Source organism: Oncorhynchus masou, chromosome 14 (genome assembly GCF_036934945.1).
Source record: "Oncorhynchus masou masou isolate Uvic2021 chromosome 14, UVic_Omas_1.1, whole genome shotgun sequence".
In the NCBI taxonomy this organism is placed as follows: domain Eukaryota; kingdom Metazoa; phylum Chordata; class Actinopteri; order Salmoniformes; family Salmonidae; genus Oncorhynchus; species Oncorhynchus masou.
The window spans coordinates 12,045,627-12,061,655 of NC_088225.1; the positions used below are offsets into that span (position 1 = coordinate 12,045,627).

The 16,029-nt window shown below is 47.7% G+C and overlaps 1 protein-coding gene across 1 annotated transcript in view; it reads left to right on the plus strand.

Moving 5' to 3' along the window:
* Positions 1–16,029, plus strand: part of LOC135554245 (glutamate receptor ionotropic, NMDA 2B-like) — a 132,954-nt gene that overhangs the window by 66,633 nt on the left and 50,292 nt on the right. The gene's annotated exons all lie outside the window — the stretch shown is intronic.

The window sequence follows — 16,029 nt, forward strand, 5'->3', positions numbered from 1 at the left end:
TGTGCATGGCTTTAGGGTGTGTGTGTATGTGCGTGTCTGTAGGGTGTGTGTATGTGCGTGTGTGTAGGGTGTATGTGCGTGTCTGTAGGGTGTGTGTGCATGTGCGTGTCTGTAGGGTGCGTGTGTAGGTTGTATGAGTGTGTCTGTTTAGTGTGTGTGTGTGTGTGTGTGTGTGTGTGTGTGTGTGTGTGTGTGTGTGTGTGTGTGTGTGTGTGTGTGTGTGTGTGTGTGTGTGTGTGTTCAGGGTGTATGTGTGTGTAGGGTGTGTGTGTGTGTCTGTAGGGTGTGTGTGTGTATGTGCATGTGTGTAGGGTGTGAATGTATGTGCATGTCTGTAGGGTGTGTGTGTCTGTAGGGTGTGTGTGTGTGTGTATGTGTGTATGTGCGTGAGTGTAGGGTGTGTGTGTGTGTGTATGTCCATAGGGTGTGTGTGCGTGTGTGTAGGGTGTTTGTGTGTGTGTAGAGTGTGTGTGCGTGTGTGTAGGGTGTGTGTGTGTGCATGTCCGTAGGGTGTGTGTGCGTGTGTATAGGGTGTGTGTGTGTGCGTGTCTGTAGGGTGTGTGTCTATGTGCATGTGTGTGTCTGTAGGGTGTGTGTGTATGTGCGTGTGTGTAGGGTGTGTGTATGTGTGTGTCTGTAGGGTGTGTGTGTGTGTATGTGCATGTCTGTAGGGTGTGTGTATGTGTGTGTCTGTAGGGTGTGTGTATGTGCGTGTCTATAGGGTGTGTGTGTGCGTGTGTAGGTGTATGAGTGTGTCTGTTTAGTGTGTGTGTGTGTGTGTGTGTGTGTGTGTGTGTGTGTGTGTGTGTGTGTGTGTGTGTGTGTGTGTGTGTGTGTGTGTGTGTGTGTGTGTGTGTGTGTGTGTGTGTGTGTGTGTGTGTGGGTGTGTGTGTGTGTCTGTAGGGTGTGTATGTGTGTATGTGCGTGAGTGTAGGGTGTGTGTGTGTGTGCATGTCTGTAGGGTGTGTGTATGTGCATGTGTGTAGGGTGTGAGTGTATGTGCATGTCTGTAGGGTGTGTGTATGTGCGTGTCTGTAGGGTGTGTGTGTGTGTCTGTAGGGTGTATGTGTGTATGTGCGTGAGTGTAGGGTGTGTGTGCATGTCCATAGGGTGTGTGTGTGTGTGTGTAGGGTGTTTGTGTGTGTGTAGGGTGTGTGTAGGGTGTGTGTATGTGCGTGTGTGTAGGGTGCGTGTCTGTAGGGTGTGTGTGTACTGTGTCTGTAAGGTGGCTGTCTGTACTGTGAACACAGCTGGTGAGACAGTGTGCAGTCACAGTGTGGGAGAGGAAGTTCAGCCTCACTCCAACGTCTGTGCAGCTCTATGTCCGCCTGCCTCTGTTAGGAGCCAGTGGATGGATGCATGCAGGGTGGGTTGTAATAGGGTTTGAACAATATCACATTTTGCTAATAGTGATGATAGAAATATAGTCGTTTAGCAGATGCTTTAATTCAAAAAAGAGACATTCCATGGTAACGGGCCACATACAGCAGGCTGAATATGTGCTAACTTTAAGTCGCTTTGGGAAAATTCCATAGTAACAGAATTACGCTGATGTACAGTTGAAGTTGGACGTTTACATACACCTAAGCCAAATACATTTAAACTCAGTTTTTCACAATTCCTGACATTTAATCCGGTTAAGATCACCACTTTATTTTAAGAATGTGAAATGTCAGAATAATATTAGAGAGAATGATTTATTTCAGATTTAATTTCTTTCATCACACTCCCAGTGGGTCAGAAGTTTACATACACTCAATTAGTATTTGGTAGCATTGCCTTTAAATTGTTTAACTTGGGTCAAACGTGTCGGATAGCCTTCCACAAGCTTCCCACAATAAGTTGGGTGATTTTTGGCCCATTCCTCCTGACAGCTGGTGTAACTGAGTCAGGTTTGTAGGCCTCCTTGCTCGCACATGCTTTTTCAGTTCTGCCCAAACATTTTCTATAGGATTGAGGTCAGGGCTTTGGAATGGCCACTCCAGCATCTTGACTTTGTTGTCTTTATGCCATTTTGCCACAACTTTGGAAGTATTCTTGGGGTCATTGTCCATTTGGAAGACCAATTTGCGACCAAGCTTTGACTTCCTGACTGATGTATTGAGATGTTGCTTCAATATATCCACATAATTTTCCTTCCTCATGAGGCCATCTATTTTGTGAAGGGCACCAGTCCCTCCTGCAGCAAAGCACCCCCACAACATGATGCTGCCACCCCCGTTCTTCACGGTTGGGATGGTGTTCTTCGGCTTGCAAGCCTCCCCCTTTTTCTTCCAAACATAACGATGATCATTATGGCCAAACAGTTCTATTTTTGTTTCATCAGATCAGAGGACATTTCTCCAAAAGGTACAATCTTTGTCCCCATGTGCAGTTTATGGCGGTTTTGGAGCAGTGGCTTCTTCCTTGCTGTGCGGCCTTTCGGGTCATGTTGATATAGGACTCGTTTTACTGTGGATATAGATACTTTTGTACCTGTTTCCTCCAGCATCTTCACAAGGTCCATTGCTGTTGTTCTGGGATTGATTTTCACTTTTCGCACCAAAGTATGTTCATCTCTAGGAGACAGAACGCGTCTCCTTCCTGAGCGGTATGACGGCTGCGCGTCCCCATGGTGTTTATACTTGCGTACTATTGTTTGTACAGATGAACGTGGTACCTTCAGGCGTTTGGAAATTCCTCCCAAAGATGAACCAGAGTCGTGGAGGTCTTGGCTGATTTCTTTTGATTTTCCCATGATGTCAAGCAAAGAGGCACTGAGTTTGAAGGTAGGCCTTGAAATAAATCCACAGGTAGACCTCCAATTGACTCAAATTATGTCAATTAGCATATCAGAAGCTTCTAAAGCCATGACATAATTGTCTGGAATTTTCCATGCTGTTTGAAGGCCCAGTCAACTTAATGTATGTTAACTTCTGACCCACTGGAATTGTGATACAGTGAAATAATCAAGTGAAATAATCTGTCTGTAAACAATTATTAGAAAAATGACTTGTCTCATGCACAAAGTATATGTCCTAACCTACTTGCCAAAACTATAGTTAACAAGAAATGTGTGGAGTGGTTGAAAAACAAGTTTTAATGACTCCAACCTAAGTGTATGTAAACTTCTGACTTCAACTTTATATCAAACAAAAACCATCGACATTAAAGTTGAACAAACCACAGAACTCTATGGACAAGGAACACTTTTAACAATTTCCACTGAACATGTAACAGACACATTTACAGGAATAACTGTGCAAATACAAAGTTTGGTAACAGAATAAAACTGAGGGAGATTCCAAACTTTGCATCTGCACAGTTTGCCCAGTAAATGTTTTTATTTATTTACTGTGTAAATTGTTCAAAGAAGTCATTGTTGTATAGTTTATTAAACTTTGAAATCAATGTTTTTTGTTTGGCATACATTTGTTCGAAATCGGAGTGTAATTCTGTTACCATGGAAAGCGATTTGAAGTGAACACATATTCAGTATGCTGTATGTGGCCCATTGCAGGAAATTAACCTGCCAGTCTGGTGTTGAAAGCACCCTGATATGATGATAATATAACAAGTATATCTACTGGGCTCAAGTCCTGGTCACTCAACGTTTTATTATAGTTATACAGTTCTGGAAGGATCTCTTCAATGTTTTACATCATTTCGTTTTATTCTACATTGTCCCACTTCATTCAAATATCATTTTAGATTTCATCCATATGTATGCCAGCTAAAACAAAGTAACCCTCTTTTTCACTCTCTACCCTTTCTCGTGCGATCTCTTCCTCTCACAACTCTCCCGCTCTCCCTCTGTTCTTCTTTTCAAATTCAGTTCAAAGGTGAACTTTATTGGCTTATTGGCATGACTGCTGTGTTGCCAAAGCAGTTGAACACTGGATCAGCAGCACATCACTATAAAGCAGTCTCGTTTAATCCCACCCTCCCTCCCTCCCTCCCTCCCTCCTCCCTCCCTCCCTCCCTCCCTCCCTCCCTCCCTCCCTCCCTCCCTCCCTCCCTCCCTCCCTCCCTCCCTCCCTCTCCCCCTCCCTCCCTCCCTCCCTCCCTCCCTCCCTCCCTCCCTCCCTCTCACATTCAGGTTGAAAAGAGTCTTTATTTCCATGACATGGTTATATGTACTGCTCCAGTGTTAACACACAGCTAGTGCAGTAACGACAACCTCTTCCTCTCTGCCTCCTCTCTCTCTCCAATAATACTTCTCTATATTGTTTTTTACTGTTGGTGGGTTCCACGGGCTGCTGAGTGGCGCAGCAGTCTAAGACATTGCATCTCAGTGCAAGAGCTGTCACTGCAGTCCCTGGTTTGAATCCAGGCTGCAACACATCCGGCCGTGATTGGGAGTCCCATAGGGGGGCGCACAATAGGCCCAGCGTCATCTGGATTTGGCCGTCATTGTTAATAAGAATTCTTAACTGACTTACCTAGTTAAATAAAAAAATGTCTGTCTCCCGACAAAGGGAGACAGAAGAGGGGAAGTATGAGAGGTGGAAAGAGATGCATGTCCTGTTGTCCCACTTCACAGACGGAGTCAGACCAAGTCAGAGAGTTAACAAGGGACTGATACTCTTAACAATTCATGAGTCCAGTGGCAGGTTGGATGCTCTCCCACCAGAACCTAAAAAGCCACAGCAGACACATGCCTTGTAGGAGTTTTGTCAGCCAGCCACGGCCCAAGGGCACGTTAGTGTGCCAGTGTCACGCCTGGCAGAACGAGGGCACACACACACACACACACACACACACACACACACACACACACACACACACACAGGACAAGCGACCACCTGGATATGGCAAGGGGACCGTTGTGGTATCAGTGATTTAAAAAGGAGGAGGGGTCTAGGGAGGCTCAGTGACAAAGCAGTGAGAGGCAGCTAGGGAAGGAGGAGGGGTCTAGGGAGGCTCAGTGACAAAGCAGTGAGAGGCAGCTAGGGAAGGAGGAGGGGTCTAGGGAGGCTCAGTGACAAAGCAGTGAGAGGCAGCTAGGGAAGGAGGAGGGGTCTTGGGAGGCTCAGTGACAAAGCAGAGTGAGAGGCAGCTAGGGAAGGAGGAGGGGTCTAGGGAGGCTCAGTGACAAAGCAGAGTGAGAGGCAGCTAGGGAAGGAGGAGGGGTCTAGGGAGGCTCAGTGACAAATCAGTGAGAGGCAGCTAGGGAAGGAGGAGGGGTCTTGGGAGGCTCAGTGACAAAGCAGAGTGAGAGGCAGCTAGGGAAGGAGGAGGGGTCTAGGGAGGCTCAGTGACAAAGCAGTGAGAGGCAGCTAGGGAAGGAGGAGGGGTCTAGGGAGGCTCAGTGACAAAGCAGTGAGAGGCAGCTAGGGAAGGAGGAGGGGTCTTGGGAGGCTCAGTGACAAAGCAGAGTGAGAGGCAGCTAGGGAAGGAGGAGGGGTCTAGGGAGGCTCAGTGACAAAGCAGAGTGAGAGGCAGCTAGGGAAGGAGGAGGGGTCTTGGGAGGCTCAGTGACAAAGCAGAGTGAGAGGCAGCTAGGGAAGGAGGAGGGGTCTTGGGAGGCTCAGTGACAAAGCAGAGTGAGAGGCAGCTAGGGAAGGAGGAGGGGTCTAGGGAGGCTCAGTGACAAAGCAGAGTGAGAGGCAGCTAGGGAAGGAGGAGGGGTCTAGGGAGGCTCAGTGACAAAGCAGAGTGAGAGGCAGCTAGGGATGGAGGAGGGACGGGGTAGTATTGTCTTACCCTGTCTTGTAACATGTTCCGCTTTGAAAATACTCCTGTCATGCCAATAAAGCAGATTTGAATTCTAATCGGGCTAATTGGTGGGAGACGGGGAAGGAGGAGCTGCGAGGGAGGGGGAAAAAGGAGAGAGCGGGTGGTCTTTTCACACTGACAGTGACGGAGAGCGTACTTACATGTTGCCTGAAAAAGAACACATAGAAACTCAGACACTCGCTCACACAGAGACCTAGTTGACCTGTCTGAGCTGTCCATGAGGTGGGGATGTGTTCTGGGTAAAGGGTTAGGGGCGGAAGCTGACCACTGCCCCTGTCCTGCCTTGCCGCCTGTGTGTGTGAGAGTGAAAGCATTGAGGCAAACCTGGTGTTACCTCCAGCTCTGTGGGTGCTGGCACGGGGAGTCAGTGTCTGTTAGCGCAGCGACGTCTGAGTGTGAAGTGGCGAGACGCGGCCACAGCATGACCATGGCTCAGGGCCTGGTGTGGCGGGGAAAGAGGACAGGTGTAATTTAGGATGAGGGTAGAGAGAGAGGTAGGGAAAGAGAGAAAGAGAGAAATAGAGAGAGAGAGAGGACGTGCAGCAAAGGAATGACATTGGCCGCCTGCAAAGGACTAACCTACTGTAAGATGGGGGTTTGAGTGCATGTCATGACCACAGGACCAACCTACTGTAAGACGGGGGTTTGAGTGCATGTCATGACCACAGGACTAACCTACTGTAAGACGGGGGTTTGAGTGCATGTCATGACCACAGGACTAACCTACTGTAAGACAGGGTTTGAGTGCATGTCATGACCACAGGACTAACCTACTGTAAGACGGGGGTTTGAGTGCATGTCATGACCACAGGACTAACCTACTGTAAGACAGGGTTTGAGTGCATGTCATGACCACAGGACTAACCTACTGTAAGACGGGGTTTGAGTGCATGTCATGACCACAGGACTAACCTACTGTAAGACAGGGTTTGAGTGCATGTCATGACCACAGGACTAACCTACTGTAAGACAGGGTTTGAGTGCATGTCATGACCACAGGACTAACCTACTGTAAGACGGGGTTATTGAGTGCATGTCATGACCACAGGACTAACCTACTGTAAGACGGGGGTTTGAGTGCATGTCATGACCACAGGACTAACCTACTGTAAGACGGGGTTATTGAGTGCATGTCATGACCACAGGACTAACCTACTGTAAGACAGGGTTTGAGTGCATGTCATGACCACAGGACTAACCTACTGTAAGACGGGGGTTTGAGTGCATGTCATGACCACAGGACTAACCTACTGTAAGACGGGGTTATTGAGTGCATGTAATGACCACAGGACTAACCTACTGTAAGACAGTGTTTGAGTGCATGTCATGACCACAGGACTAACCTACTGTAAGACGGGGGTTTGAGTGCATGTCATGACCACAGGGCTAACCTACTGTAAGACGGGACTTTGAGTGCATGTCATGACCACAGGACTAATCTACTGTAAGACAGGGTTTGAGTGCATGTCATGACCACAGGACTAACCTACTGTAAGACAGGGTTTGAGTGCATGTCATGACCACAGGACTAACCTACTGTAAGACGGGGGTTTGAGTGCATGTCATGACCACAGGGCTAAGCTACTGTAAGACGGGGGTTTGAGTGCACGTCATGACCACAGGGCTAACCTACTGTAAGACAGGGTTTGAGTGCATGTCATGACCACAGGACTAACCTACTGTAAGACGGGGGTTTGAGTGCATGTCATGACCACAGGACTAACCTACTGTAAGACAGGGTTTGAGTGCATGTCATGACCACAGGACTAACCTACTGTAAGACGGGGGTTTGAGTGCATGTCATGACCACAGGACTAACCTACTGTAAGACGGGATTTTGAGTGCATGTCATGACCACAGGACTAACCTACTGTAAGACAGGGGTTTTGAGTGAATGTCATGACCACAGGGCTAACCTACTGTAAGACGGGGTTTTGAGTGAATGTCATGACCACAGGACTAACCTACTGTAAGACGGGGGTTTGAGTGCACGTCATGACCACAGGAACAACCTACTGTAAGACGGGGGTTTGAGTGCATGTCATGACCACAGGACTAACCTACTGTAAGACGGGGGTTTGAGTGCACGTCATGACCACAGGACTAACCTACTGTAAGACGGGGGTTTGAGTGCATGTCATGACCACAGGGCTAACCTACTGTAAGACAGGGTTTGAGTGCATGTCATGACCACAGGACTAACCTACTGTAAGACGGGGGTTTGAGTGCATGTCATGACCACAGGACTAACCTACTGTAAGACAGGGTTTGAGTGCATGTCATGATCACAGGACTAACCTACTGTAAGACGGGGGTTTGAGTGCATGTCATGACCACAGGACTAACCTACTGTAAGACGGGGGTTTGAGTGCATGTCATGACCACAGGACTAACCTACTGTAAGACAGGGTTTGAGTGCATGTCATGACCACAGGACTAACCTACTGTAAGACGGGGTTTGAGTGCATGTCATGACCACAGGACTAACCTACTGTAAGACAGGGTTTGAGTGCATGTCATGACCACAGGACTAACCTACTGTAAGACGGGGGTTTGAGTGCATGTCATGACCACAGGACTAACCTACTGTAAGACGGGGGTTTGAGTGCATATCATGACCACAGGACTAACCTACTGTAAGACGGGGGTTTGAGTGCATGTCATGAACACAGGGCTAACCTACTGTAAGACGGGGGTTTGAGTGCATGTCATGACCACAGGACTAACCTACTGTAAGACGGGGGTTTGAGTGCATGTCATGACCACAGGACTAACCTACTGTAAGACAGGGGTTTTGAGTGAATGTCATGACCACAGGGCTAACCTACTGTAAGACGGGGTTTTGAGTGAATGTCATGACCACAGGGCTAACCTACTGTAAGACGGGGGTTTGAGTGAATGTCATGACCACAGGGCTAACCTACTGTAACACGGGACTTTGAGTGCATGTCATGACCACAGGACTAACCTACTGTAAGACAGGGGTTTTGAGTGAATGTCATGACCACAGGGCTAACCTACTGTAAGACGGGGGTTTGAGTGAATGTCATGACCACAGGGCTAACCTACTGTAAGACGGGGGTTTGAGTGCATGTCATGACCACAGGGCTAACCTACTGTAAGACGGGGGTTTGAGTGAATGTCATGACCACAGGACTAACCTACTGTAAGACAGGGTTTGAGTGCATGTCATGACCACAGGGCTAACCTACTGTAAGATGGGGGTTTGAGTGCATGTCATGACCACAGGACTAACCTACTGTAAGACGGGGGTTTGAGTGCATGTCATGACCACAGGACTAACCTACTGTAAGACGGGGTTTGAGTGCATGTCATGACCACAGGACTAACCTACTGTAAGACGGGGGTTTGAGTGCATGTCATGACCACAGGACTAACCTACTGTAAGACGGGGGTTTGAGTGCATGTCATGACCACAGGACTAACCTACTGTAAGACGGGGGTTTGAGTGCATTTCATGACCACAGGACTAACCTACTGTAAGACGGGGGTTTGAGTGCATTTCATGACCACAGGACTAACCTACTGTAAGACGGGGTTATTGAGTGCATGTCATGACCACAGGACCAACCTACTGTAAGACGGGGGTTTGAGTGCATTTCATGACCACAGGACTAACCTACTGTAAGACGGGGGTTTGAGTGCATGTCATGACCACAGGACTAACCTACTGTAAGACAGGGGTTTGAGTGCATTTCATGACCACATGACTAACCTACTGTAAGACGGGGGTTTGAGTGCATGTCATGACCACAGGACTAACCTACTGTAAGACATGTCATGGGTTTGAGTGCATGTCATGACCACAGACTAACCTACTGTAAGACGGGGTTTGAGTGCATGTCATGACCACAGGACTAACCTACTGTATGACAGGGTTTGAGTGCATGTCATGACCACAGGACTAACCTACTGTACATGTCATGACCACAGGACTAACCTACTGTAAGACAGGGTTTGAGTGCATGTCATGACCACAGGACTAACCTACTGTAGGACGGGGGGTTTGAGTGCATGTCATGACCACAGGACTAACCTACTGTAAGACAGGGTTTGAGTGCATGTCATGACCACAGGACTAACCTACTGTAAGACGGGGGTTTGAGTGCATGTCATGACCACAGGACTAACCTACTGTAAGACAGGGTTTGAGTGAATGTCATGACCACAGGACTTTGAATGTCATGACTAACCTACTGTAAGACGGGGGTTTGAGTGCATGTCATGACCACAGGACTAACCTACTGTAAGACAGGGTTTGAGTGCATGTCATGACCACAGGACTAACCTACTGTAAGACAGGGTTTGAGTGCATGTCATGACCACAGGACTAACCTACTGTAAGACGGGGTTTGAGTGCATGTCATGACCACAGGACTAACCTACTGTAAGACGGGGTTTGAGTGCATGTCATGACCACAGGACTAACCTACTGTAAGACGGGGTTTGAGTGCATGTCATGACCACAGGACTAACCTACTGTAAGACGGGGTTTGAGTGCATGTCATGACCACAGGACTAACCTACTGTAAGACGGGGGTTTGAGTGCATGTCATGACCACAGGACTAACCTACTGTAAGACAGGGGTTTGAGTGCATTTCATGACCACAGGACTAACCTACTGTAAGACGGGGGTTTGAGTGCATGTCATGACCACAGGACTAACCTACTGTAAGACAGGGTTTGAGTGCATGTCATGACCACAGGACTAACCTACTGTAAGACAGGGTTTGAGTGCATGTCATGACCACAGGACTAACCTACTGTAAGACAGGGTTTGAGTGCATGTCATGACCACAGGACTAACCTACTGTAAGACAGGGTTTGAGTGCATGTCATGACCACAGGACTAACCTACTGTAAGACGGGGGTTTGAGTGCATGTCATGACCACAGGACTAACCTACTGTAAGACAGGGTTTGAGTTTCATGACCACAGGACTAACCTACTGTAAGACATTTGTCATGACCACAGGACTAACCTACTGTAAGACGGGGTTTGAGTGCATGTCATGACCACAGGACTAACCTACTGTAAGACAGGGTTTGAGTGCATGTCATGACCACAGGACTAACCTACTGTAAGACAGGGTTTGAGTGCATGTCATGACCACAGGACTAACCTACTGTAAGACAGGGTTTGAGTGCATGTCATGACCACAGGACTAACCTACTGTAAGACAGGGTTTGAGTGCATGTCATGACCACAGGACTAACCTACTGTAAGACAGGGTTTGAGTGCATGTCATGACCACAGGACTAACCTACTGTAAGACAGGGGTTGAGTGAATGTCATGACCACAGGACTAACCTACTGTAAGACAGGGTTTGAGTGCATGTCATGACCACAGGACTAACCTACTGTAAGACGGGGTTTGAGTGCATGTCATGACCACAGGACTAACCTACTGTAAGACGGGGGTTTGAGTGCATGTCATGACCACAGGACTAACCTACTGTAAGACGGGGGTTTGAGTGCATGTCATGACCACAGGACTAACCTACTGTAAGACGGGGTTTGAGTGCATGTCATGACCACAGGACTAACCTACTGTAAGACGGGGGTTTGAGTGCATGTCATGACCACAGGACTAACCTACTGTAAGACGGGGGTTTGAGTGCATGTCATGACCACAGGGCTAACCTACTGTAAGACGGGGGTTTGAGTGCATGTCATGACCACAGGACTAACCTACTGTAAGACAGGGTTTGAGTGCATGTCATGACCACAGGACTAACCTACTGTAAGACAGGGTTTGAGTGCATGTCATGACCACAGGACTAACCTACTGTAAGACGGGGGTTTGAGTGCATTTCATGACCACAGGACTAACCTACTGTAAGACGGGGGTTTGAGTGCATGTCATGACCACTGGACTAACCTACTGTAAGACGGGGTTATTGAGTGCATGTCATGACCACAGGACTAACCTACTGTAAGACAGGGTTTGAGTGCACGTCATGACCACAGGACTAACCTACTGTAAGACGGGGGTTTGAGTGCATGTCATGACCACAGGACTAACCTACTGTAAGACGGGGGTTTAAGTGCATGTCATGACCACAGGACTAACCTACTGTAAGACAGGGTTTGAGTGCATGTCATGACCACAGGACTAACCTACTGTAAGACAGGGTTTGAGTGCATGTCATGACCACAGGACTAATCTACTGTAAGACAGGGTTTGAGTGCATGTCATGACCACAGGGCTAACCTACTGTAAGACAGGGTTTGAGTGCATGTCATGACCACAGGACTAACCTACTGTAAGACAGGGTTTGAGTGCATGTCATGACCACAGGACTAACCTACTGTAAGACGGGGGTTTGAGTGCATGTCATGACCACAGGACTAACCTACTGTAAGACAGGGTTTGAGTGCATGTCATGACCACAGGAGATGTTGTGGGCTGGTCAGTATTTCTGCAGACTATTGATTAAGACAGAGCTGGTAATGGGTGGAAAGACGTCAGACTGCTGCAGCCCTCAGTGGGTTGCGGTCTAAAGTTAGACAAGAAATGCGCCATAGAGAAACGATCTGTGTGAGTTAAGTGGTTCGGGTTTCAGTCTGCTGACGTCTCATGTCGAAAGGCAAAACAAAGAGCTCTCCGTTTTTTTCTTTGGTCTTCCGTTGGTTCCTCTTCTCTTTTCCCTGGAACCTGCTGTGACGGGTGGTTACATTATAATCACAATCATGTTAGGGGCAAAATTAGCCAAATATTTGAATCAAGACCTGGGATTTTTAAATTAGGGTTCAAAAAGTAGTTGGAATAAGGTCATCGCTAATTAGGTGATGGTCTGACAAATGTGAGAACTAATTAAGTCTGCATGTGTTTGATTAAAGATAAGGAGGTTTTTATGATAAGAAATATGATGATGAAGCATGAGAGCAGGGAGGAAGGGGGGGAAGAGAGGGGAAAAGAGGCAGGTCTAATTGAGGTGGAGATAATACTTGTGTGAGTGAGAGAGCTGGAGAGAGACAGAGAGAGAGGGACAGAATGAGACACAAGTGAGTGAACATGTTCATGTTCATTTTTAAATTCATTTTGATTATGTATTCTGAGTGCATGCATTATTTGTGTTCATATCAGCGTGTTTGATTGGACAATTCTGTTAGCTATTATGTACTTCATGCATTGTGTTGTGTATGTATCTTGCACTGTAGATTTTAAACAAGCGAGTCTTCTAGGCAAGACCCAGCTGTTCTCTCTCCCCCCCTCTCTCTTTCTCTCTCGCTCTCTCTCTCCTGCTTGCTTTTTCTCTCACCCTCTTGCTCTCCTCTCTTTCTCTCCATCTTGCTCTCCTGCCTCGCTCTTGCATCTCTACCCATCAGGCAGTGCAGAGCAGCAGTCAATAGCAACCCCCCCCCCTCGCTCATGTTCAAAGAACCCCTTATAGGCAGGATAGAAATATGCATTGTCAAAACCTTGGAGCAGACCGCACACTCACACAAGTAGAAAAGCAGCACTGGTGGTTATGAAAAAAAATCAAATACACTTGAACATTCTTCAAAACGGCAAAAAATCTATATTGTTGCTGAGGCATGGAGACCAGGTACTCTTACAGGCTTGCAGTAATGCAGAGCACACCCACATATGGAATACAATGTACATTAAATACTTGTGTGGGTTGGGGTGGCGTGGACTATATGTATATGCTATACTGTATATGCTGTACTGTAGGTAACTTTGTCCCAGATCTGTTTGTGTGCGGTCAGTGTACATAACATACTGTACTCCTTACGCTGTGCATATAGTGCATGAATGTATCCCTGTGTATTTTTGCCTCTTGCATACAGGTTGTGCCTGTATGCACGTATTCAGAGGCAGGGCTGGGAGAAGCTCCATTTCTTTGTAGGCATTGGTGTGTCCCTGCGTGTGTAATTGAAATACCTGAGTTATTGACTCTCTCCCTCCAAGTCAAATGGCTGCTTGGTGAGTGTGTGAGCTCTCTCATTGGACAGCTGTGGGGCAGGCAGCCAGGCAGAGAGAGGAACTATCTCCGGCTCTGTCAGGTAGGGCTGGTAATAGCCAGGGACCTCACGATACGATGTTAGGTGCCGAAATGATATGTATTGCGATTCTCATGATTCTATATGTATTGTGATCCCATACTGTGATTTTATTGCGATTTTATATTCCAAACATATTGCTCACTATATGTCTGCTGCAGAGAGAGAGAGATCATGAGAAAATGAGTTGTGATCAGTCATGGAAATAAAAGTGCTGAAGACTTGATGGCTCACTGTTTAAAAGGAAGATGGAGAACAAGCTACAGGATGAAAAATACCAGAGTTTTGGTGCAGGTACAGCCGACTAGCGCTAGCTAACGCTACCTAGAAAAATATATATATATTTCCTATTTTTACAAATTGATACTTGGAGTCAAAGTATCAATATAATATTGTCAAGAAATAATATAGCGATATGTAACTGAATCGGTTATTCCGCCTCATCACTACTGTCAGGGCTTCTGGGTGCTGCTGAGAGGAGGACATACATGTGCATCCTGTCTGTCTCTGACAGCACCAGTCGGCTGTGGGTTAGCAGCTGTGGCTGGCGCTGCCCTGACTCCCTGGCCCACTGCTCTTCACTCACTCTGCAGTCTGTACCAGGTCACAGACCACCAGCCACCCACTGCCCTCATTGTTACGATAGACCCCCTCCCTCCCCATCCCTCCATACTCAACCGCTCCCCTCATTGTTACCATAGACCCCCCTCCCTCCCCCTCCCTCCATACTCAACCGCTCCCCTCATTGTTACCATAGACCCCCCTCCCTCCCCCTCCCTCCATACTCAACCGCTCCCCTCATTGTTACCATAGACCCCCCTCCCTCCCCCTCCCTCCATACTCAACCGCTCCCCTCATTGTTACCATAGACCCCCTCCCCCTCCCTCCATACTCAACCGCTCCCCTCATTGTTACCATAGACCCCCTCCCTCCCCCTCCCTCCATACTCAACCGCTCCCCTCATTGTTACCATAGACCCCCTCCCTCCCCCTCACCATACATACTCAACCGCTCCGCTCATTGTTACCATAGACCCCCCTCCCTCCATACTCACCTGCTCCCCTCATTGTTACCATAGAACCCCCCTCCCTCCCTCCATACTCACCTTCTCTCATGATTCCATTGCTCTCTCTGACTAATTTCTCTCCCTCCCTCTTTTCTGTCGATTCCTCTCTCTTTTACCCTCTTCGTTCCTCACCCAGCCTACTCTCTCTGTCTCTGTCTGTTGTTCCCTCTCTCCCCCTATTATTTACCCTCTGTCTTACGGTCCAGTACAGTAGACTGCAGTGGCTGCTTGGGACAGACAGGGACACACTCCCTCCTCAGGCATTTTAATGTGTGCTAATCAATACCCCAGCGCTCAGGGAGGTGATCATTCGGACTGACCTTAATTATTGTTGCTGTAAATGAAGCCAGTCTTTATCTGGGTCTTTTTTCTCTTTTTTTCTGCTCCTCTTCTTTTTTCTTTGCTAATGAAAATTCTGCAGACCTCTGGCTCTCTGAATGACTGCATGGGCCAGTACATTAACACTGCTCTTAGAAAGAGAGGAGGGGAGCTGCAGGGGACCGTGTGGAGGAGGGGGGCTGGAAATTCAATTATAACTGTGTCCCGGCAGTAATTTCACTGGAATAAATGGGACAGGGAGCGGGAGAGGAGATAGAGAGAGATCACAGGAGAGAGATCACAGGAGAGAGATCACAGGAGAGAGATCACGGGAGAGAGATCACAGGAGAGAGATCACAGGAGAGAGATCACAGGAGAGAGATCACGGGAGAGAGATCACAGGAGAGAGATCACAGGAGAGAGATCACAGGAGAGAGATCACAGGAGAGAGGGACATGAGAAATAAAGTGGCAAAAGGGGATGAGGTGGGATGAAGGTAGTGTGTAGAGGGTCACATGGAGGAGGGCTAGGGGTCAATCATAGCTTAGTGGAGAGGAGGGGACAGTGGACATTTACACTGACTTAGACGTGTAGAATATACTGTTGTGGAATATACTGCTTATTCACAGTTATGATATATCATATATAAGTGGCAAACACACACAGCATACTTATTCACCCCTTTCTGCTGTGCCTTTTCAGTGGTTTAGTCTGATCTCATTCATGTGGAAACAAGGTAATGGATCAACCCATGTGCGTCCCCTGGGTTGTAGAGGTTAGGCTTTGATGTTGAGTGAAGCACGGATTCCTAAGCCAAAGAGATTTCAATACCCTGCCTTGCTGACAGACACGCCATGATTTTACACACTGACACACACACTGACACACACAGAAA